Source organism: Manis pentadactyla, chromosome 1 (assembly GCF_030020395.1).
Source record: "Manis pentadactyla isolate mManPen7 chromosome 1, mManPen7.hap1, whole genome shotgun sequence".
Classification (NCBI taxonomy): domain Eukaryota; kingdom Metazoa; phylum Chordata; class Mammalia; order Pholidota; family Manidae; genus Manis; species Manis pentadactyla.
The window spans coordinates 136,535,414-136,558,651 of NC_080019.1; the positions used below are offsets into that span (position 1 = coordinate 136,535,414).

Sequence of the window (23,238 nt, forward strand, 5' to 3'; positions counted from 1 at the left end):
AACTAAGTTTTTTTTTTTCCCCCCCAAGGTGGTTTTTCTCTTTGGAAAACAAATTGCAGTTTAATGCCAAAATTTAAACTGAATATCTTCATTGACCAAAGTAATGTTCTGGAAAAAAATAACAAATGTGGAGGTTGTTTTATAAAAAATCATTAGTATATTTAGAATCTTTCATACTCAAAATAACAATTGCAGTAATAAAAACATATTCCTAGCATCTTTCTCTACAGATTATAATAGAGTATAAATGAAAAACAGCTTTTATAAGTTTTATGACATGAAAAACCCTCTCTCCGCTGGTATGCCATACATTTTTAAGAAACATAATTTGAAAACAAATTACTCTTCATCATTAGTAATAAGACACTATGAATTCTTACTATAAAGAATTTGGTTATACCATAATTTTGATGAGTGTTTCTCAATCTTAAATTTACCAAATACCAGCTGCAACCATGTTTCTCACCAAAAGCATGGGAATACTGTGATAAGTCAAAACATTAAAGAACTGACATGCATGGTGGTATTGTGGGTCCCCAACAGGGACCATGTCACATGGTTTAGATATGTTTAAAGGATATTTTTCCATAGGTAGCTCACTAAAGTGATGTTGAGTTTATCATTAATGATAAGGAACCAGTAAAGTGAATTATGTCAGTAAAATATTTCCTTTGAGTATGACTTTTCCATCATGGTATACAGATAATTTAATCCAAGCTTTTCCATATGGTCATGCTTATTATCCTGATGCGGCAGACACCATGTGCACCGTCTATCCTCAGACACTTGGGAGACTGCAAAGAAGGACCACCACACTGCAGAGATACATCAATTTCTTGAAAAGTTTACAAGTGCTAATCTACCATGATGCATACATAATGTAAATGGTAGTTTCTGGCATTTTCCCCACTTTTCATCTTACACTATTTATTCAATTAAAAATATTTTGGATAGGAAAGTTTGGGGGTGGCAGGATTCCTTTCTACTCCATATAGAACAATCCAGGCCTCTCTCCTTTTACTCTGTCATGATCTCACATGTTTGTAAGAAAAACTGCATATGCATAACTCAATACCCTTTGATGCCCTATTTTCTCAGGGGATGACCTTCCTGCAAAAAGAGCTATCCGACAATAAAGGGGGCCTGTCCCACTGGGAAGACCTAGTTTCCTAATCTGAATGGGATAGGTAAGTTTTTCTGATTCTGAGGTTGCTATGGAAAAGCCCACATACCTACAAGTCTAAGCTCTATCCTCCAATTTAGTCTTTATCCACAACAAAAATGATATTTTTGCCTCCCATCTGCCTCCTCTTTCCCCTCCTTTGTCTTATTTCACAGTTGGTTCAGAACTGGATGGAGCTTAGAAGGTGTATTTTTATCAGATCTCTTAAAGACCCTTATAATCTGCTGCTGAATAATCAGCATGTGGAATTTTGCTTCACTTGCAATTTGAAATAGATTCAATTTGTATTTACGCATTAGTCTGTTTTCCATGCTCTTGTTAGATAATTCTTACTATTATTTATTGCTCAGTGTGTCATTTGAGGCCACAGAAAGTTTCCCGTATATTCTTTTGTATCAGTACTGAGTGTATAACTGATACTTCTCTTTGTACATGAACATTACTGATACATCATTAGCAAGAACACACTGTGTAGAGCTGGGGCTTTATTCCAGGCATGCTGTTGGGTTTTCTCTGGCCCATTTTCCTTATGGTCAGTGGCATGAAGCTATGAGATAATTGGCCCGGGTTTGAACTGTAATCTGTGACTTAGGAAGAAAGGAAACCTCAGAAACCCAGGCTTTGTCTTCATTAGCTCCACAATTCAACCAACTGAGCTAATCAGCCACAGATGTCAATTATTATCAACCACTGATTCCACATCTTGAAGAATTATGGGTTGACAAATTGTATCAAAGTGTATTTAGGATAAACTTGGATGTGTTGTATTTAGTATATTTGCAGAAGTAAAAAGAAAACTCATTTTTTTTCAAAAACCTTAATACCGTATGGTAACTGCATTCATATAGAACATTCATACAGAATAAATATACCAGTGCCTCCATTCTCTTCACCTTTCCATGGCATATGTATGCACACACACACACACACACTTTGTGAAAATACTCAGTGGCATTTCTAAGCTCTCCCATAGATATCTAGTATTCTGTGGTTACATCAACAACATAGTTTTGATCAGTTATCTTGATTTTTACACCAATTTCTCTTATTTATGTAGCAGTTCCCCAATATTTTCTTAAAGGTTTTCACACTCTACAGTTCATTTTCTCACTATTCACCTTGTATTTCTTCTTTGCATTCTCCCTTCCTACTATACATACCCTGATGGGAAAAGTTATTTTATGGTAGAATATACAATTTCTTTTTTAAAAAAGCAGTAAACCTAAGTCTAGCAAAATAAATTTCCAAATAAAAAATGATTACTGATAGTGTCCTGAGAATACACATCTTGTTGTTAACCAATACATTTTATTATTTGTATTGTTAAAATATATTGACAAATAAGTAAACACAAAGCAAGAAAGAAATAACTAGTTGCTCCATAATTATTAAGGTATTTGGAAGACCCACACTGTAAGTGGTTAAGCATGGGCAAAAACTGCCACATATTCTCAGAAATTTCTTTTTCCTGTTTTGTTCTCCGCTTATAAGACAATGAGATATTTGGGGCTTTTATACCTTAAGAAACATATAAGATTCTTTTAATGACTTATTCTCTGAACGAAAATTGAATTATAGTATAAAAATCTCCAACTGGTGGAATTTTAGTTTCTCATACTTTTTATTTTTATGAGCTTTTCTCACAGAAATAATTTACATGAGAAATTTTCAAATAAACTTGATGCTTGCATTTTTTAGAATAAGAATTTCAAGTTTCTGGTTTGAATCTACCCCAACTTGACTCATATTAATTCAGAATAGTTAAGAGTTTTTAAAAATAGACCTATTTTAAGGCCTTATCTAAAATAGCTACTTCATTTTTTTCCTTTTGCAATCTGCTGTAATCAATTCTTGATCTTTGCATTCTGATTTAATATCTTAAATATGTTTTATACTTGTCTACTCAATAGTGTTCATTTCCTGAAGTAGTCATCAAAAAATATCAAAACACTTATTAAATATTGCTGTTCTTTTTAATTCATCATTTTCTATTTTTGGTGTTATTAGAAGCTTGTGATGTTTCCCTCTCCCTGATCTTGGCACAACTTCAATTCTACCATCTTGCTATTCCCTTCTAACTATTTAAAATTTCTCTTTATCACAAAGAAGGAGGTCTTTTTTTTAATTTTTCTTTTCTTTAAGTAAGTAATCATCACATTGGTATGTTCTAATTATTACTATATCTACAAGAATAGTTAAATTGGCCCTAAACAATGAAATCTCTATATAGTTCAAATCTATTTTTTGCTCTCAAATTTTTAAGCATTTTAGAGTCAAGGACAATTAGGCTACCTGTCAAGATCATACCAAAGCTCTAATAGAGTTTTTCTTCAGACAGGCACAGCTCAGAAAGTGAAGTTTCATTCCTCCCTTTTAAAAATGAAAGACCTGTGTTGCCCAGAGAAAATTCCTAGAGATTTTCAAATATGAGTCACTGATGTCTTTCAAAAATAGAAGTTGCAACCACAGGGTTCAAAAAGCCCTAAAAAAGCCTTGCTTCATAAAATAAAGTTCATATATTTTATTTACATCTCTAGAATTCCTGTATAAGTAACAATGTAGAAATAACATACACCAATATGCATGGGTCACGAGTTATGGGTATGGCAATATAACCCATAAATATCTGTTAAGTAAATAACATTTTTTAGGGAGTAACAAATGGCAAAAATAGACTAATAGATACACTATATATAACACTGCTATGTCAAAACCATCCTGTATTGACCCTCTTAGTCAGATTAGACTCTATATAGCCAAAATTTGAATACAATGGTTAAGTTTTTTGGTCTAATTCTAAAGTCAAATCAAGTAACAACAGCAGAAATGACAACAGTGAAACACTGTTTCTAAGATTTACATTCTAATTACAAAATGGACCTTATTTTTTCAATGGGCAGAGAAAAAAATTCCCCACTTAATGGAAAGAATCCTCAAGTTTGTGTTGTTGAACTCCACCTCCTAACTGACCTCTAAGTGGCATAAATAACAAGCACAGCACAAATTACATCAAAAACAGAAAATGTACTCTTTTATCATTCATAAGATTTACATAATTATCAAACTCATATCTTCATCAAATATGTTATTAGTTTAATTTGGAGCCTGCAGTACTTCACAAAATTAGTGAAGGTTAAAAGGCTTTCTTAGACATAAAGCTCAAAAAGAAATTCTCTTAATTTAACTTTTTAACATCTTTCTGGGAGCTAGCTTACCTTCCACAGTAGACTGGTTCAGCTACTGAGGAAATGGCATTTATGATACTATTGGGGTGTAGGACCCACTATGTACTGGCTACCTTCTGTTGAAAAGATAAGAGTCTCAGGCCCAAGCCATCAACTGGGGCATTAACCATTGGCAACAATCTCAAAAATACAAGCTGTTGTTCATGACAGGGAGGGACTGAGAGCATATATCTGCTTCAGCAAATTCTACTGCCATTGCTAGGAAATAATTCCAAGTACATGCTCTTAGCGGATCCATTAATACTATGTAGTACTGTCTGTGTACAGACAGAACAATGGAGGTTTTTAACAATGTCTTTAACTGGGAGATGAGGGATGCTTTAACAAAAATGTATTTTTCTCACAGAACTAAACCAACAACCTTCAGACCAAATGTAGCTACAATTGTAGAGGGTAACTACAAGATTAAAATATAGATAGATAATGTTATTGCAAATTAAATGCCTCAGGTATCCTCTCTTCCATTCTAATTGCCACCATTTGAAGCTTCAAGCTTATCAGTGGCTCCACACCTGCGTTACTGCAATTTCACGACTCCAAGCTGCCGCTCTCCAACTGTCAGCCACATACTGCATCCCACTTCTGGACTAATCCATTTTAAATGCTACTGTCATTATATTATAACTCTCCTTAAAAATCAGTTATGGATTCCTATTTCAAACTACACGAAATACAAACTTTTCTATCGAGGTGTCATTATTCTCATCTAAATTTACTTTCTCTGATGTTTCCACCATTCTCATCTAAATTTACTTCCTGTGATTCACCAACAAATACTTTCAGGTCACCCTTCCCATTGTCTCATTAAGGGTCACATCCATTGGGACCTGCATTCTTTCATTCATGAGATCCTCCTATGCAAAATATCTTCCCTCGTTTCACTAACAAAGTCCTACATAGTCTTCAACATTATAATCCTGATGTGTTCATGAAACACTCTCTGATCAGCACCACCATCTTTGGACCCATCTCCTCTCAGCTCCTATATCCTTACTAACACTTCCTGGTAAATGGCTTTTTATTATTCAAGATTCTTTTGTGTATTTTAGACATATTTGCATAATTATGTCATAACATATTTGAAGAAAGGTATTACATAAATTTTTTTCAGTCTCTTTTTACTCTGACAAAAATTGAACTGAAATACACCAAAAACACCTAAAAATTATTGATCAATTTTAGTGCATTTCCATAAGCAATACAGAATTATAGCTTTATATTCCTGCCCACTTCTGAATTCATAAAACTTTGTCTTCTTGCTTTTCTAGTAATGGAAGTGGCTTTGAAGATAAAACAAAGGTTTTTATTTTCCCCCCAATAAAGATTAAAATTTGTTTCATGGTACTACTTTAAAAGGTAAAACTCTTATATATAATAACTTCTGAATTTCCTACACATATGTAGCATAGTATTTCAGAACCATGAGAAGACATGTAAATAATTTAATTTCTGTGTACACCTGCTTGTTATTGTTGAAACTAACCCCAAAACACTATACACCATTTAAGGTTTTTGCTACATCCTCAAAATTCAGCACAAGTGTATTAATAAATAGTATAAGGGAGCTTGGCAAGAACTGCACCCTTCATAATTCTTTGTTAAGTATTAGTTTTGGATTTCTAAAGGAATTGTATTTTCTTTCTGATTATTTTTGTTCTTTTAAACCAAATAAGCTGGTAATTAAAGTTTTTCAAGCTCTGTGATCAGTAACAATGACACACCTCAGGGGTGATCAATTTTGTTAAACCTCATTAATAAGTACTGGATAGATTTAACCATTCTGAAAGCCTTTTGTCCTTTTTGTAAAACTTCAGTTTATCATTTTGTTTGAACATTTCTTTAAATGTCACTTCTAATTCTATAAATAAACTCCCATTGGAATTTTGAAGGAATTTTTATAGACTTAAAAAGAAGTGACTTTCTAAAGTCAAAATGTACAACGATTCTATTCTGTTAATTACTACTTTAAAAACTCAGGGATCACTGGTAAATTATCCCAACACACCAAAACAGCAAGAAGGGTCCAGTAAAAGCTCTTTCTAGATAAGATTTCTATTTTTCTCTGTCTCATTATTTGTGTTCCCACAGCTCTAGTGCCCCTCTGGTTTAACAATCTTTTCTGCCTACCCTAACACGTTTACATATATGTTATCTTTGAAGAGTGGGGCACAACAAGTATTGATATTATATAGATAATATTAACACTATAATTAACATTTTGATAATATTGATAATAGATATTTTATTAATAGTAATATTTCTAATGTTAATAAAATAGTGAGATGCCTACTGCTCTGAAAGGAAACGCAGCTTAAGAGATTGTTCAAAACACATAGGAATGGGGACTGAGAGATATGAGAGCTTGTATGAAAGAGAAGGAAAAGGTCAAAGTCATGGAGGGCTTGGCAAAACTAGAGGAACATACTTTTCTGGTGTATGTAATATAAATGTGCAAAAGAAAGAGGAGAACTGTCATAACCAATTTATTTCCAATATGTGTTCATTTTATCATTGTAGGATTATTCCCTGAAATATACTTTTCTCACTTCAAATTCAAATAAAATATCAAAAACAACAGTTATTAAAAAAAAGGGGTGTTGTCTGTTTGCTTCATTGAAGACAGGACTACCATATATCTTTTAAACAATTTTACTGCGTAGGAAAAGCTTAAAAAATACATAAATAAATCAAGAAAACTCCCCAATCTAAATTATGTCTTTTTACTTCTTCAGCTTACTTCAGTGTTAAATTTAAAATTCTATTCCTATTTTCCTGCTCTTATTTTTCTAAAATAACTGCTGTTTCTATGTCAAAATTAAAGAGAGAATAAGTTATACCAATACTTCTTTGTTTCATTTGCCTTGAAAAAAATCTCAATGATTAATGGTGCAATACCTAACAGTTCCCTTTCTTAAACTATGACCAGCTCAACAGCCTTTTAAAGAAAGTCCAGATTCAGTAATACGAAGGCATCCGTTTTTTGGGGATTGACTATGCCCAAATCATGCCTTTAATAAACAAAATGCAGTGTGCCTTAAACTCAAATCATTGACTTGGTATTATAATGAGTCTGGTTTTTTTTCCCAAAAATATTACACATAATTATATTTAAAGAATCACATTTTGTGAGCTCTATTTCATTCTCTCTTCACATTAAGGGCACTGTTTAGTTTTGTCTTATGAACTCAGTTACTGATGTCAAAGTAAAGAGGATGCTAGCCTTGGCTAAAAGACACCGTCCTTTGAGGTAAGTGCCAGCCTTCTTACCACACTATCTGTGTCAATGCCCTGCTCACTTTGAGAACTTTTACAATTTGCTTTGCTCTAATTAGTTGGCATCCTCTATTCCTCTTTAAAAGAGGCATTTCTATGATTAAAGCATAGTGTGCTGGATGCCAAAACTACCAGACCAAAAGTAAAAATTAAAATATTTTTGGTAGACTGTTTTCTTTTGTTTCGGCTATAGGGTGAAAAAAAAAAAAAGAAAAAAAAATGGCCAGTTTAAAGCGTTGATGAAGTACATTGTGTGATCTGAAGTACTGTGGTCTGGTTCAGCCTCACCAGATGACTTTCTAGTATACTTAATGTTCAAACTTTTCTATATCCCATGACTCCAGAGCACACTTCCCACATAATTTCTTTCTTCTTAATAAAGCAAAAGTAATTCATAGTGGTATGAGATGAAAGGACTAGTAACATTTCAATATGAAAATTCATTTGTCTAGGATATAGGAATGGATTCTAATTATCGAGTTTTGTCAAAGTTAAGGAAGGATACAGATAAACAACACTCCAAATTGGTACTGGGAATTTTAAGAGATGGAATGAATATATTGAACATATTTATTCAAATGTCCTCCACTAGAGTTTTATAAATTATGAAAATGGTGGAATTCGGATGAAGGTACTGAGGAAGCATCACAATTGTGCCTGGTGTGCTTAACCAAAGCAGACAGAAGTATTAGATTGCTATACAGTCTACTAATTAGATTCAAGTGTGATGTCTTAAAGACAGATGAAGGAAAAGGGTGATAGAAAAAAGAGACTACAGAAAAAGGGGAAAAATAAAAGAGAACAGAGATCAAAGAAAATAATAAAAGCAAGAAACAGGCTGATGGAAAAGAGAATGCTATTATAAAGAAACCAAAAAAAACTAGCAATACATAGCACTTAGGATTGGCATATTTCATTTTGTTTCAGATGGGGGCTAAAGCATAAAAAATGAGGTTTGAACTGTTGCAAAGCCAAACTATGAGGTTTAGAATTTAATTTCAAACTCAGGTTTCCCCCATTTTTCTAGCATGGAGGTTTTCTTTTTTCCTTTTTAAAAGAGAGTCTTTGATCTTTTGATCTAGACTTTTAACGAGTCCAGCCAATATGTAAAGAATCAAAATTGAGAGTGCTAATGCCTCTGTTTTGTTAAATCACATATTAAACATTGTTGTACTATTTGTGTGGTCTGAAGACCATTGGGATTTTGTGAAAGAGGTGTTTGAAGATTCTGGAAACAAAATGCCTACCCAGGAAGCCAAAGTAACTTTTTTGCCAGAAAGACATTTTATTTATTTTAGTTGAGTTAAGTTGAATAATATAAAAATGCCAATTCTCTCCAGCACAGTTAGTTGATAATTACATCTTGTAAGTCAGTCATTAATAAATGTGTATCCTGATAACTCAGTGTATGACCTGAGAATCTTATCTATGGTACTTTTCACTCTACATTCATCTGAAATGTATACTTTATTTTTTTGAAATTATACTTTAAGTCCACTATCATAAATTAATAAATACTTCAAAAACTTCAAACTCTACTAGAAGAAGAGCAAGTCTATCTCAGAGAGTTACTTAAAAAGCAAATTTTAAAATTATTTAATTTTTAAATTAAATTTTAAAAATACTGATTGATTCCTATAAATGGTTTTTGTAATTGGACCTACCTCTGGTTATTAAAAAGACTATCATAACTTAATTGATCACTAGGTGAAATACTATGCTAAATAAGATAAATATACATATAAATGCAAATGGAAATATAAATGTATATCTAAACGAGACAGGTGATTAACAGATGGAAGAAAAAAACTCAATTTTTTTCTAGTTTTTCAAGTTATATAAGCATAAGTGAATAGAACTGATCATCAAATCAATTGGTCTATTTTTCCATCAATAATCAACTTGTAAATTGAGTACATATCTTGATTATTATGTTCTCATTTTTTCTTTGGGAAGAAACATGTGCTAGGCTAAATGGAAGGCAGATTATCAAAAATTAAACACATGTATCCAAAGAACACTATAAAAGTAAATAATAGGGCTTAATGACTTCCATTTGGTGACAGTTGTGCAAAGTTACTTTGTATAATTTTTAAATTAAACTTTAATATACACAAATACTTATAGAACATAACCACCAAATGTAAATTATTTTAAATTATCTTCATTGGTTCAAATCCTTACTATTTATGCATCTTTAAGCTAATGTTCAAAGACTCAGCAACCAAATAAGACAAACATCACTGGGAAGTTCTAGATATGTAAGCCTGAGGTTATTTTAAAATGCAAGATTTTAAAAAGGGTCTATTATTTTGTGATTAAATCTTATAACAGTAGGATATGCTCTCAAAAGTTTTATAAAATGTCAGTTTGGGGACTTTTCAGGTTGAACAAAGTAAGAAAAGAAAGGACTAAATACAGTATTAGGTAGACAGGTATCTCACATAAAAGTTAGGGCATATTTACCAAATTTTAAACCATACGTAGATTTCAATTGGTAGCAATGGGGATAAAAGTTAAAGGCGGAAGGGGACTGAAAACACTGTGGTAACAGTGAGTTACAGGCAAGTGGGAAGACTGGAAGCTAGAAGACTATTCTAAAAGTGGTGTTAAACATTTAAAAACTTTATCTACTAACTAGTATAAATGAAACAAATCAAGTTTACAATGACAAATTATAGATTTTTTAATGCTTATGTAATCAGCAAATATTAAACATCATAGGACTTTTCAATATTGACAAGAGAGAGGTGAATTTGGAAGTCTCTCAAATTTCACATGGTAATATAATTTGGTATTATCTTTCTGGAAAGATATTTTGCAAAATGGATCAAAAGCACTAAATTGTGGGATAACAGTAATTTCATTTCTAGAAATATATCCAGAGGAAAAATTTAAATGCAGGGAACTATTTCTATAAAATAGGAATCAGACACATACATGAAATAAGATACTGAACAGTTGTAATATTTTTACATACAAATAAATTTGATTTTCATGAGAAAATATTTATTGAATTAGTATTAAAAGTAATAAAAGCAGGCAGAAGAAATATATTGCATGAAAACTAAATAGCTGAAGAAAATAGCATAAAAATATGAGTAACTTTTTTTTTCTGGATGATAGGGTTATTCATTTATTCATACAACTAACAATTATTGAGAGTCATCATTTAGTATGGCCTGGGAATACAAAAATAATCAAGTTTAGAAAATATCAGGGAGAGTTAGATGCCAAATAAGTGCAATGAATTGCTCTGCTTGACAGCTGTTCACAGAATGGGAGTTGCATAGCCATATGAAAATGCCAGGTGGGGCTCTGACCTGCAATGTTGACATGCAGGGTCAGGAGAGCACAGAAAAAGTGGGGAGAAGCCTGAAGAAAGAAGGTTGTGTTGGAGAAGGTGGTGAAGCCAATTTTTGGAAGGTGTAGTGTGAAGAAGGGTATCAGGAAAAAAAATTAAGGATATCTTTTGATTAAAATAATGGCATTCTCAAAGGAGTAAGAAGCTAGACATGGATCTGGGAAAGAGTGAGTTGGATCAAGCTGAATGGAATAAAAGTATCAAAGAAGAAAAATGTGTATGTAAGTTGATAAATGAGAAAATAAACATCTCAAAAATGCTTCTTTCAAGAAAGTCAAGACTTGATTCATTAGGTATAAGAGGAAAGGTCTAGCTTTTACGAAAAGAACATTTCTTTTTCTTAAGGCAACTTACTGTCAAAAATGTTCTTAAAAGTTTTTATCTCTTTTATGAATACATGAATTCCTTGTTTTAAACACAAGATGACAAAAACTTTTAAACTCTAATGGATTATTAAAGCTAAAAATACAAAATTTTTTCTTGTTCATGACATTTTAAGCTGGAAAAATATGTTGGTAGTTAAGCTTAAGGAGTATTTTTGGATACTAAATTAAAGATATATTCCATTAAACTGGATATACAAGCCTCTTGTTAAGAGTAGATTGGGACAATATTAAAACAAGCAAACACTTATTTTAATTATAATTGAATCAAGAAACTCCTGAAAGAACCAGTCTTGGATGACATAATCCTTCAACATTTATTCAAAGTCACTGTCCATATTCCCCACACCCCTGGTCTGTCCTCTTGCAAACCCTCAAAGTCATACTCCTGCTAACAACATATGATATTTTAGAACCTAGAAAGGGAGTTTTTCATTTTTGTTTTTGTTTTTAATCTCCTCCTTTAGAAAGTTTTTTTTAAAAAGTTCTCTGTAGAATTATTCCAAATTCTCTTGATATTTATTGCCCATACATAGGACAGAGTTAAATGTGGCTCTGTTTGGTCAAGGAAATACTCCTCCAAAGAAAAAAGAGCGATGGTTGGGAAGGAGAATGAGAGGTGAGCATTGGGCTTATAAAAGATCAACTCATCCAATGTGTTCATGAGTAATGATTCATGTTTAAATGATTTCAAATGATAATACATTATTTTTGTTTGTGGAACACATCTCTAAAATATTCAGTTTTTGAATATGAATAAAAATGACTTATTAAAGAAAGACTTCATCTGTTTATGACTTGAACATGGCTCAAAATATATATATTTTTAAGTGACAATTATAATATAATGAAAATTATATAAATTTTCTGAAACATAAATTAGAAAAAAGCTACCATCAAATTAAATAATTAAGTTTTATCTCTAGTTTTGATTAAGTTCATTGATTCATTTGAGTAATATCTTGATGATGATGAGATACAGTAAACTTTGTATAGTAATAGATATATTAATAATGAACCCTAAAAAAACTTCAAGACTATGAAATTGATTCATCTTTATGGCATTTCACCTTCTATTGTCTTATTAATATTGATCCCACAGAGATCTCACTTATGTATATATATATATATCGGTCTAATTAAAAGTTGATCATTAGCTTGACTAAAATATCAGCCCAAAATATATTTTATAAGATTTAAATGATTTAAATTTAAATGATATAAAATTAAAAGATTTAAATTTTATAAGATTAAAGCCTATTTAATTCTCAAAGAAAAAAAAGCTTTCTCAGACTATGCTCTTTTCTGTGATCATTTAACCTTTCTGTAACTTTGTTTTACAGTGTAGGAAATGAAATCATTCTTTTTGGTTATGCTAATTCATATGAAGGTGACATTAAATAAAATAAGAGTTGTGCAATATGTTATTAAGGTCAAATATTTAATTTATTTTTACTCCCACTTATTTTTATGTCTTTGGCATTCTTTCTGATGAGCTACAGCAGGAAATATTGCTATGGCTGAGTAAGAGAGTTAGATCACTGAAAACTTAACCCTTTAAGAAGGTGGCTTTTCCTTAAGTGAGTTAGGTGCTATAAAATTTTAAAATACATATATATATATATAGTATATGGTAGGAAGAAGAGGGATCCTAAGTGCTGAGTAAACTTTGATCACGTTTTGGGGCTCATATTTGAACAGGACAAGTTTGAATATTTGTGAGCCAAAATATAAAAGTGGATTGTTTAAAAAATAAGGTTGCACCCTTAAATAGAATTCGTGCCTCATATCGAAGTTACCGAGTATCATAATTCTTCCAAGTGGTAAAGATACCTCAAGACAAATGCTGGGCATAGAAGCCACAGGGCATAAATATGCAAAGAAGTAAAAAGCTAACCTTTTCAAACAATATGGCTTCTCTCTCACTTACCAACTTTACATTTCCCTGTATGGCCCTGGAAGATGACTGGTTAGCCAGAGACGGGTAAGATTCCTCAAGGGAGGAACAACCTAAGACAGGCACAGTCACAGGGGGGCCATCAGGTGAGAAATTGGGGATTAACAGAGGTGAGGCTTAGAACCTCACCCCCCCTGTTCTGAGAGAAATCTTCTGCATACATGGATGTTTTATTGCCCTTGTCTAGCTTGGATTAACACATAGTCCACAGGCACACACCTGATCATCTACATTTGCTCTCTTACAACACTAAACTATGTTTTCTACCTTTATCTTGTATCTACCTACCACTTCAGCATTTTATTAAAAATAATAATAATAAAGAGAGAAATGTGGTATCCACATATAAATCAAGTATAAAAATCAAACGAATATTCATATTTGAACTGACTGTTTATAGTTTATAATGCATGAGCAAGACTGAAAGTTTCTGTGATGACTGCCCTTGTACTGTTCACTATGTAACTTATTCACTATGTAAGAATTTGTTCTCCATGTAAGAACTTGTTCGTTATGCTTCAGAAGATTGGAGACTGATGAAAATTAGGCTTGGGGTGGATTAATGATTGTGCATTGAGCATTGACTCCCCTATACAGAATTTTATTGTTGTTAACAACCATTTGATCAATAAATATGAGAGATGCCCTCTCAAAAAAAAAAAAAAAGTACACACTTCCAATTGTAAAATAAATAAGTAACCGTGATGTAATATATAGCATAAGGAATATAGTCAAAATATTGTAACAACTTTGTACGGTGATAGCTGGTAGCTAGAATTATCATGTATATAAATGTTGAATCACTGTGTTGTACACCTGAAACTAATGTAATATTGTGTGTCAACCACCCTTCAATAAAAAATAATTATCTACAAAAAAAAAAAAAAAAAGAAAAAAAAGGTTGCAGAAATATAATTATAACAAAAGTATCAAGATTGGGTGTTCTTCCACTTTTTTTGGCAAGATTTTTCCAATACTTTGGATCCTTGTCTTTCAAAACACAAAGCTTCTATTAAAGAAGTCATCCTACATTAATACTCAAAGACTTTAAGATTAACGGTAAGAATTTTGTTACATTTGTCACTTGTAATTGCATGTGACTTACTGGCTCGCCATGGTTTCAAGTTCTATCCGCTTGCACTTACATCTTTATGCTGATTATACCTAAATCCCTACCTCCAGTGTAGATTTCTCTCTTAAGATCCAGATTTATCTATTCAACAGTCTACTTACATAACTGACTGCACCCCAAACACATCAACTTGTCACCATCTAATGACAGAACTCATCATCTTTTTCCCAAACCTGTTCTTTGTAGTCAATTAATGGCACCTTCAGCTACCCTACCTTTCTTGCAAACTTTGGGAATCATTCAAGATTTCCAGTTTGTGTTAACCTCCCACACATGAATGGTGGAGTCTTGTCAATTTGTTGTCTAAAATATCTCTTGAATAATCTACACAACTATACGTACTCTCACTCTTCCTTTCATTGATCACTCTTTTGTTTCTTGACCTTTTTCTGCTTGATCATTTTACTTAACTTTTACAGTTGCAAAAACTTCCAGAGAGCATTCTAAATGTAAATGTGGTCAACTCATGCCCACAAAATTTATTCATTTGTCCTTTATTACCTTTAGAATTTAAATCAAAGTCTTAGCACTGCATTCAAAGCTCCTGTGATCTTTCACATGCCTTCTTATCTTGTCCCTCCCCACCTACCTTCCGCATTCCAAACACCATATTGTAATTCATCAAGTGTATTCTCCGCCCCACCCCCAGTCCCAACCACTTACTCCCCTCTGTCCATCCGTACTTGTTTATGGAACTCTCTTTTCCATTTTGTCAGTCAGCCTGACTCTTCAAATCTCTACCTTCATATTCCCTCTTGGAAGCCACTCCTGTGCTTTTTGGCACAGATTAGGGTTAAAAGCCCATCTTCTGTGCTCTAAGATCTCTGGTGCATCCCTCTGAAGATAGACAATCTGATTATGCCTATTAGTCTCCAAAGCCTAATTCAGTCCTAGCCTAATACAGTCCTAATCAATACTCATTGGTGAAATCCACAAATGAATAAACACTGAATAGATGAAAATAAGTGATGGGAAGCTACCTGCACACTTTATGAATTTGGGCTGTTAAGTATTTTTGAGTTTTAAAACACTCAAATTGGCATATTTTGGATTGTATGTGTTTTAGATATTTAAATGAAACTGACTGCTAAAACTTAACATCTGTGCTCACTGACTGTGCAAGGGAAAAGGAGTGGCCTTTCATAAATTTTGGTGACTTTGTTCATAAAAGATAATCCAAAAGGTTAATTTGAGAAAATAATAATTTATTCATTCTCTACCTTACCATTCTGGTTTTTCCATTAACCTGGACAAGAAAAAAGCTCTGAGTAGGTATTATGGTTGAAGCATTAGGGATATAATGACAGCTGTGCCATTAATGTCTCCTTTTAGTTAAAATCCTTAGGTTTTGGAGTGTTATGGGGAAAAGCTGAGTTTGTGGGTGGAAGACTGAGGGATAAGTCTTCTCTTCCCATTGACTAGCCCATTTTGAGTTTCACTGCAGGGGCTTAAGTGGACTAGAGACTTAACCTTCACAACACAGACTCAAATACAGGGAGAGTTCAAGAATCTGTTTGGTCTCTGGGCATCTTCAATCAAGAGATGCCCAGAAGTCACTACTGATAAGATGGAGTCACTGAGGTTTGTTGTAAAAAGGAGTAACAGGCAACAGAACTATCAAGTGACACTGAGGTAAGTACTGGTTAATGTCTCTATTTACTCAGTGTATTACTCTCCAAATACAGAGGCTTATTAAATGTTAGTTATCTGAACAGTAAAATATATTTTGAATGTTTTTTTCTGGAACCACCCAAAAAGGAAGCGAATTCTCCTTCCTAATAATAGAAAACATGGAACTATGCCCACAGCAAGGCAGAACAGAACTAAGGCAATTATAAGGGTGAATTAGACACAGAGGTTGTTTCTGCCTCAGTAATCCAGGTAATTAAAACCGAAACAGGTTCAGGCATGTAATTGGCACAGCTTCCTTTTTGGTAGTAGAGACACAGGATGTTTTCACAAGTCTGGAATCATTTTAAAGCTACAGCATTTTTCTCTGTCTGTGGTACATTCTGAAATATGGAATGAATTACTAGAGTTTCAAATGATATATTCAAGCAATAAGTTAATTTGACAGCAATAAGTTAATGGGAAAATAAAGCTTTTACATGACTTGATGCAAACAGAATTGACACATAGAACCATAAGTATGTATGTATACTTATAATGTTACACATACATACATACATACAAAAATATATACATACATTTCTCCAGTTTTGACCTTCTCTTTTACTCAATAGGCACCTCAAATTTAATATCTAAAACTGGATTCTTTTCTAAGTCTTTCCCTATTTTCCAAATATTTCTTTGTCCTCCCAAATACCTTCACTCCATTTAGGATATCAGTATTCATTCAGGAAACCAAATTATAAATATGGGAATTGTCCAAGCTTTCATCCTTTCCCTTCACACTCTGATTTGCCCCACCCCCTCTACTCTTTATTAAATAAGCGAGAAGTTCCACTGGCTGTATTTCTCAAGTGACTGCTGCATCTGTGTACCAGTGTCCCCCCATTCTCCATCCCTTCCTTTATTGCTCAATGCTAGGTCTTTGTTTTTCTTTCCAAGACTAGTGGAATGGCCCTCTAATCGTATCTCACTGTGTCTTGTCTCCCCTGCACTTAGACATTTTTAAACTACAGTGCAAATCTTACAGTGTCATGTTCTTGTACCCACAGATAAAGCCCGGGCCTTAGTATTGCAGAGGAATGGCTTGAAGCCTCCATTCTCAACTGACCTCTCTTTGTCACACAATTTTTCCTCCATGTTAGAGGACTGCTGATCTTCCCTATACCCTGCTCACCTCTGCCGTTTTATGCCTCATAACTCTGCCTACTTCCTCTTCCTTGAGTTGCTTAATCTATAGTTTGTCAGCTAATTCTAGCTAATTAAATTGTTCATTCACTCTACAAATATTTATTAAGCACCAACAATGTACCAGCTCCTGGACTGAATGCTGATACCAAGTTGTACTCCTTCCCCATCCTATTCTTCCAATTTAGTTTCATTTTCAGGATCCTTCATGGCATAACTTCCTCCCAGAAGCCTGCAGCCTGGTCTATGAACTTCCCAGTGAATATCCCAATGAATGGCCCAATCACTACACCGGAAACATGTTTGCACATCTGTCTTAAACCAAACAAGTGGCCGCTCTAGGGAAAGTTCTTGTGTCTTATTTTTCTTTTCATTTCCTGAGTCCAGTGTCTGGTCCATGTAAGTTACTTAATAAATATGTGTTGAACAGAGTTGTATGTTACTGATACTGAGGGTCCCAAATGTAAATTAAACTTGATGCAATCATATATTTTCTTTTAGGTTTTTGTTCCCCCATCATTATTTCTTATACTCATTCTTTTATTTCTCTCACTATTTTTCCTCTTTTCTATCTATAGTTCTTCTCTCTTCATTTAAATATTTGGAAAACCTTGCATAAGCTTTGTCATCCAAAGTGGTAAAAGCATTATTGGCTACTTTCTTGGTCAGAGGATCCAATTAGTATTTTGCCAGCAATGGAATTTCTAGGATTTTGGTAGTAAGAAAGAAAATGAATCCAGAAAGAAAAGGAGAACATGAGAACGTTCTAGAGGGGAATGTTGCTGGAACCAATATTTTGGTGAAAGGTGGAAGAATTGCCTATCACCCTGTATTGAAATCATGAGCTCTTACTGTCTTTTAAAGCTATTGTCTTTTGATATCCACCTAACACACAGCGTGCAGACAAGTACACACAGGCACACACATATGTACCCCACATGCATGCATACTTGTATTTTGTTATACCTGAATCGTCCATTTCTCTACTTTCTAAACTAGAGTGATCCTACCCATTCTTCAGGTTCCAGGTCAAAACTCAGCATTTTCTAGCTCATGTTTATTTCACTGTATTCTGATGGTAAATTATTGCATTTTAAATATCTAATATTATAGATCAATAATTATGGAAAATACAATATAAACTGATTACTAGATAAATGGAATAAAAGAGGCAGGTAAAATATACCTAACAATCACTTTACAATTATTAGATTAAGCAGAAAATAGAATCACTTTGTGAAAATGCTAAAAGGGTTTCTAAATATTTATTCCCAATTTCTCTATTTATGTCATCAAGAAAGAGAAACTGTGTGAACTGGAAACAGTGCACAGACTTCACTTCAAGAAGCACTGCTCTAAAGAAACTAGAATTAACAATAGCAGTTAGTATATGCATGCCTCCTAAATGAATTAGGAAACAGATTTCAATGCCATTGTAGAGAAGACTCCACACTTTTTTTATTTCTCTTTCTTATTTTGGACATGTCTACATTTCTCACCTTAAAGTTTTAAAATAGTTCTTTTAGAATTACCTAAGTGATTCAGAGGTGGAATTTCTGAGCAGAGGTTTCCAATCAGTAATTAATTCCTTAACTAGCATTTATTGAACATCATCTATGTATGATACTGTTCTAGATGCTAGGATTCAAAATTTGCATAAAACATGGTGCCTATATCAGAAAAACCCAAGTAAAAGGTCATTCTACAAAACAACTGGAATGTAATCTTCATTAGTATCAGGTACATGAAAGTGAAGAAAAGTCTGTGGAACTTTTCTACACTCATGGAAACTAATAAAACGTGACTACTAAATGAGGCACATCATTTGGAAACAAATTTTCACACTCTAAAGGACAGTCATTGAAATTTATTTAAACTTGTTACCGGTTGAGTGCATTGTGTTATCTCAGTCCTTGTCTTCTGAAGAAAATAATTCAATCAAGAGACAAGACTTAGAATAGTCTTAAACAGCAGGAGTTTGATAAGCAAAGCAAAAACACACTTATGAGAAAGATGAAGAGCAGGCTGTGTGGAAATCAGCAACAGCCTTCCTATTAAGGATAGGGTTGGTTTTAAAAAAATGGTGGAAACCCCTTCCCTGCATCTTATGTCATTTAATTGATATGCTGACTGACTGACAGTTCCAGATTATATAACCTTTCTAGTGTGCAGGTACTTAACACAAGTACCCAAGCAGAAACGGAGAGGGGAGGAGGAGGGTAAAATGGCAATGTAAATTTATTATAATTAAGGTATAATGAACCCCGTGAGAGCTCCAGGTCACCTTCCGTATCTTAATGCGCCTGCAGCCAACCTGTGTTGGTGATCTGGAAGCACCACTGGACTTTTTACATCTTGTTTGGCCTGATAAGGCAGGAGACCTAACCATAAACAGAAGGGATTTGTGACATATTCTGCTATCTGGTGATAAGGGGTTAGGTGGAGATGGAGAGTACCTTGTTCAGGACAGGGAGGGACCTGCTCATGTCTGCCTAACAATGAAACTAATGAAACTTGAATGGGATCTGAGGGTCAGATAGTAAGTAGTTAGTGTTAATTTTCTGATGCACTATGCAGCTCAGGCTACCATAACAAAATATCACAGACTGCTTGGCTTAAGCCAGGAATTTATTTCTCACAGATCTGGAGACTGGGAAGCCCAACCTCAAGATGCTAGGCAATTCCATTCCTCAGTAAGAACTCTCTTCCTTGCTTGGACATTCATGGCAGAAAGAGAGAAAGGAAACAAGCTCTTTGATGTCCCTTCTTACTAAACCTATTCTGAGGCCCCACCCTCATGACCTCATCTAAACCACCCTACACACCCAAAGGCTCCCCTCTCTCCAAACAGCATCACACTGGCGATTAGTACTTCAACACATGATGGGGAGGGGGCACGACTGAGTTCTTAGCACCTGATATTGATAGTTTTATTTGCTCAGTAAGGACTTTGAGACAGGATTTGTATGTTTAATTTTTATTTTCCCCAGTCATTTGATTTCCTTTTGATCCATTATCTTTATTCATCATCCTTTTAAGATTAATAAAAGACAAAAGATATGAAGAAAGCTTGAATAGAAGAAAACATGGCAATAAATGAGTAACATAAGGTAAGTTGAGGGTGAAATAAGTTTTCTAAAAAATGTTTCTTAACTGTCATCTTTTTTCATATCATAATACATTTTAACTTTCTTAGCTCACTTGGTTCACTTTTGCTCTCTCCCTTCTGGTCTTTCTGGCTTCTAGAATCCAGAAATAGATTGAAAAAGCTTATCTAGTGCTTCTCTATATTTGTTGCTAATACTATGGCCCTCCCTAAAAATATTACATGAAATTTCTAGTGGACAAGGGTGAACCAGAGTGAGAATGTTCCTTAATTTCTCCATTTCTTATAGAAGTCTATGATTCATTCATTCATTGAGTAAATGTTTTACATGCTATCTATGCAAAGGTCACAAACTGACTTCCTAAGACAAGTCTTGATTCCTTTTTGTTTTCAATTTTTGAAATTTGAGGTAATACTATAAAACTATGAGATTTCATGTAAACATTTGAATATTTAACTTCATATACCTTCATAAGTTATGGCCACTGGAATGTACAGTTGCCTAGAAACTTCGGAAGGAGTAGAAGTAGCCCGTGTATGTTGAACACACAATCATCTGTTCCTTAACCCACACCAGTCCCTATTGTCTCATATTTGTTTGTCACACTTACTTTTTTGTTGTATGCATGGGTCCTGAAAGAACTTATATTTACAACTTGGCCAAATAACAATGACTAGGAGAGCCTTGAGAATAAAGACAATGCAAAAGCATGCATTTGAAATAGCAAGTTTCAAGCTTTGGGTTTAAAAGGGTCAGCAAGAAGCTCAGAAATACATTTTTAGAAAAGACTGCCCAAGATCTTTTCCTGCTTCCTGATTTCCTCAGCAAAAAGTTTGTGAAATCAGAGTTGGGGTAAGTAACTTATGCAAGTCAGATTGAAGAGAAAAACTATTATGCATTATTACATTCAGTTTCAAAAGAGACTTTAATGCCCACTGTTTTTCTGTAATCGAAATTGATAGTGGTACACCTGCTCAGATATTTTAAATTTACATTACCATTGAATTCAGACTTATGTAGAATCAGAGGTCCTTTCAAGCATAATTCAGAATATTAATAACGTCACTTCTGCTGGTTGAGACAATGTCAAAGATTCATTTAAATGGCATGAGTAGCAACTTGCATTATATAAAGTACTGAAAACAATACTCCCTTTCTTCTAACAGAATTCACATAGTTACTTATTTTATGTATTACTTCTATTTTGTAAATAACCATCCATACTTTTAATCCACATAGCCAGGTTTATTGCTATCTTAACAATAATAATACTAATAGTGTCTTACATATGTATAATCCTTTAAAGCTGACAGAGTATTTTTAGATCCATATAAGGTAATATATAAATAAGTTTGGCATCATAAAAATATTTTTGTCACAAATCTCTATTTTTCTGAAATACTTGATTTGTAGGTATCATTTTCTGTATGACTACCACAAAGATCATTAACATTCACTTTAAAGTAATTTTCATTACATATCAAAAATCATGTGTTTATAGTATTTATATCTCATCTATCACAAAAATTGATTATATTTTACTCCAGGGATAAGAGAGACAGTGTCATCTTATAAAATTTTGGTAAGATTAAAAATTTCCACTTAATTTTTCCCCTTTCTCACACTTCAATCCAATTTAATTGAATGACTATTTGTTCAGTATCTGCTAGGTTCAAAGATGAATAACACACAGTCACTACCTTTCAGGTGTTAACAGCCTAGCAGGGGTAAAAAGATACATGGAAGATGTATTTTTACATGTGACATGTGATGGTATCCATTTTTCCCCAAACTATTATGGAGATGTAAGACAAACGGTGAAAATGAGATTATCATTTGGAATGGATCTTGAAAAAGTCAGTAGAATTTTAGTTTTATATATCTACAACACAGGTATGAACATCTAGATGTTGCAGAATCATATGGATTATTAGCTTTGCTCTCCCCTGACCCTTTGGGTGCATTTACCTAATAATATTCTTATGCCTCTTTACTGTAACACTTTTTCTTCTCTCCTTAATATCCTAATTCAATTACAAATGAGAATTATTCTCTTGTGTGCCAGCCAAAAGTGTAAATAAGGAAGGCCTCCTTTTATTCTAAAGTTCTTTCAAAAAAATAAAAAAGCTTAATGGGTCTATTAAATAAATTATGGTTTATAAAAAAAACTTGTCTAATATGCAGCCATTAAAAAGGATGAAATGGATAACATCATTGACTTAAAAGGATGTTTGTAATTAAAATTTTTTAAAACACAGGATCATACATATGGTATGAGAACAAGAACACATACTGATATTGATGTTTATGTATACAAAGAAGGAATATGGAAGAATAAACACCAAAACCTCAGCAATAGCTAATTTTGAGGGAAATATCACTTTCTATTAAGTATAAGTCTCTGCCTTTTTACATGAAATAATTCAAACAAAATATCTATAGTGAAGGAAGCATAAAGTATCCTTCCTTCTATTTCCCCCATTCTAAGAATTTAAAAGATCACTGCCACTTTTTAATTCAGAAATTTAATTCAATTCTGTAATTATTCAAGAATGAGTAACTTAACTGAAAATAAATTTCAGAAAATGTCAAAAATCATGATTGATATGCAAATATAAACTCAAAATCTTGAACAATCAAATTCCAGTTAAAAACAGTCATTATAAAAATTATATTAAGGCAGACTTCTAATTTTACTAGAAGTAAAGCCAAAGTAGTTTTTCATCAATAACCAGCAAGCCTCTATGAAAACAAAGCAAAAAAGAAGGAAAAAAATA

General features: G+C 33.2%; 1 long non-coding RNA gene across 2 annotated transcripts in view; it reads right to left on the bottom strand.

The window, feature by feature from the left end:
• Positions 1-23,238, bottom strand: part of LOC118910414 (uncharacterized) — a 202,049-nt gene that overhangs the window by 121,286 nt on the left and 57,525 nt on the right. Inside the window, exon 1 of one of the 2 annotated variants that reach the window (XR_008997445.1) lies at positions 17,278-21,585. The exons of the other annotated variant lie outside the window; for it this stretch is intronic. This is a non-coding gene — a long non-coding RNA (uncharacterized LOC118910414). Of the gene's footprint in view, positions 1-17,277; positions 21,586-23,238 lie in introns of those variants that run through there. 2 annotated transcript variants of the gene reach the window in all.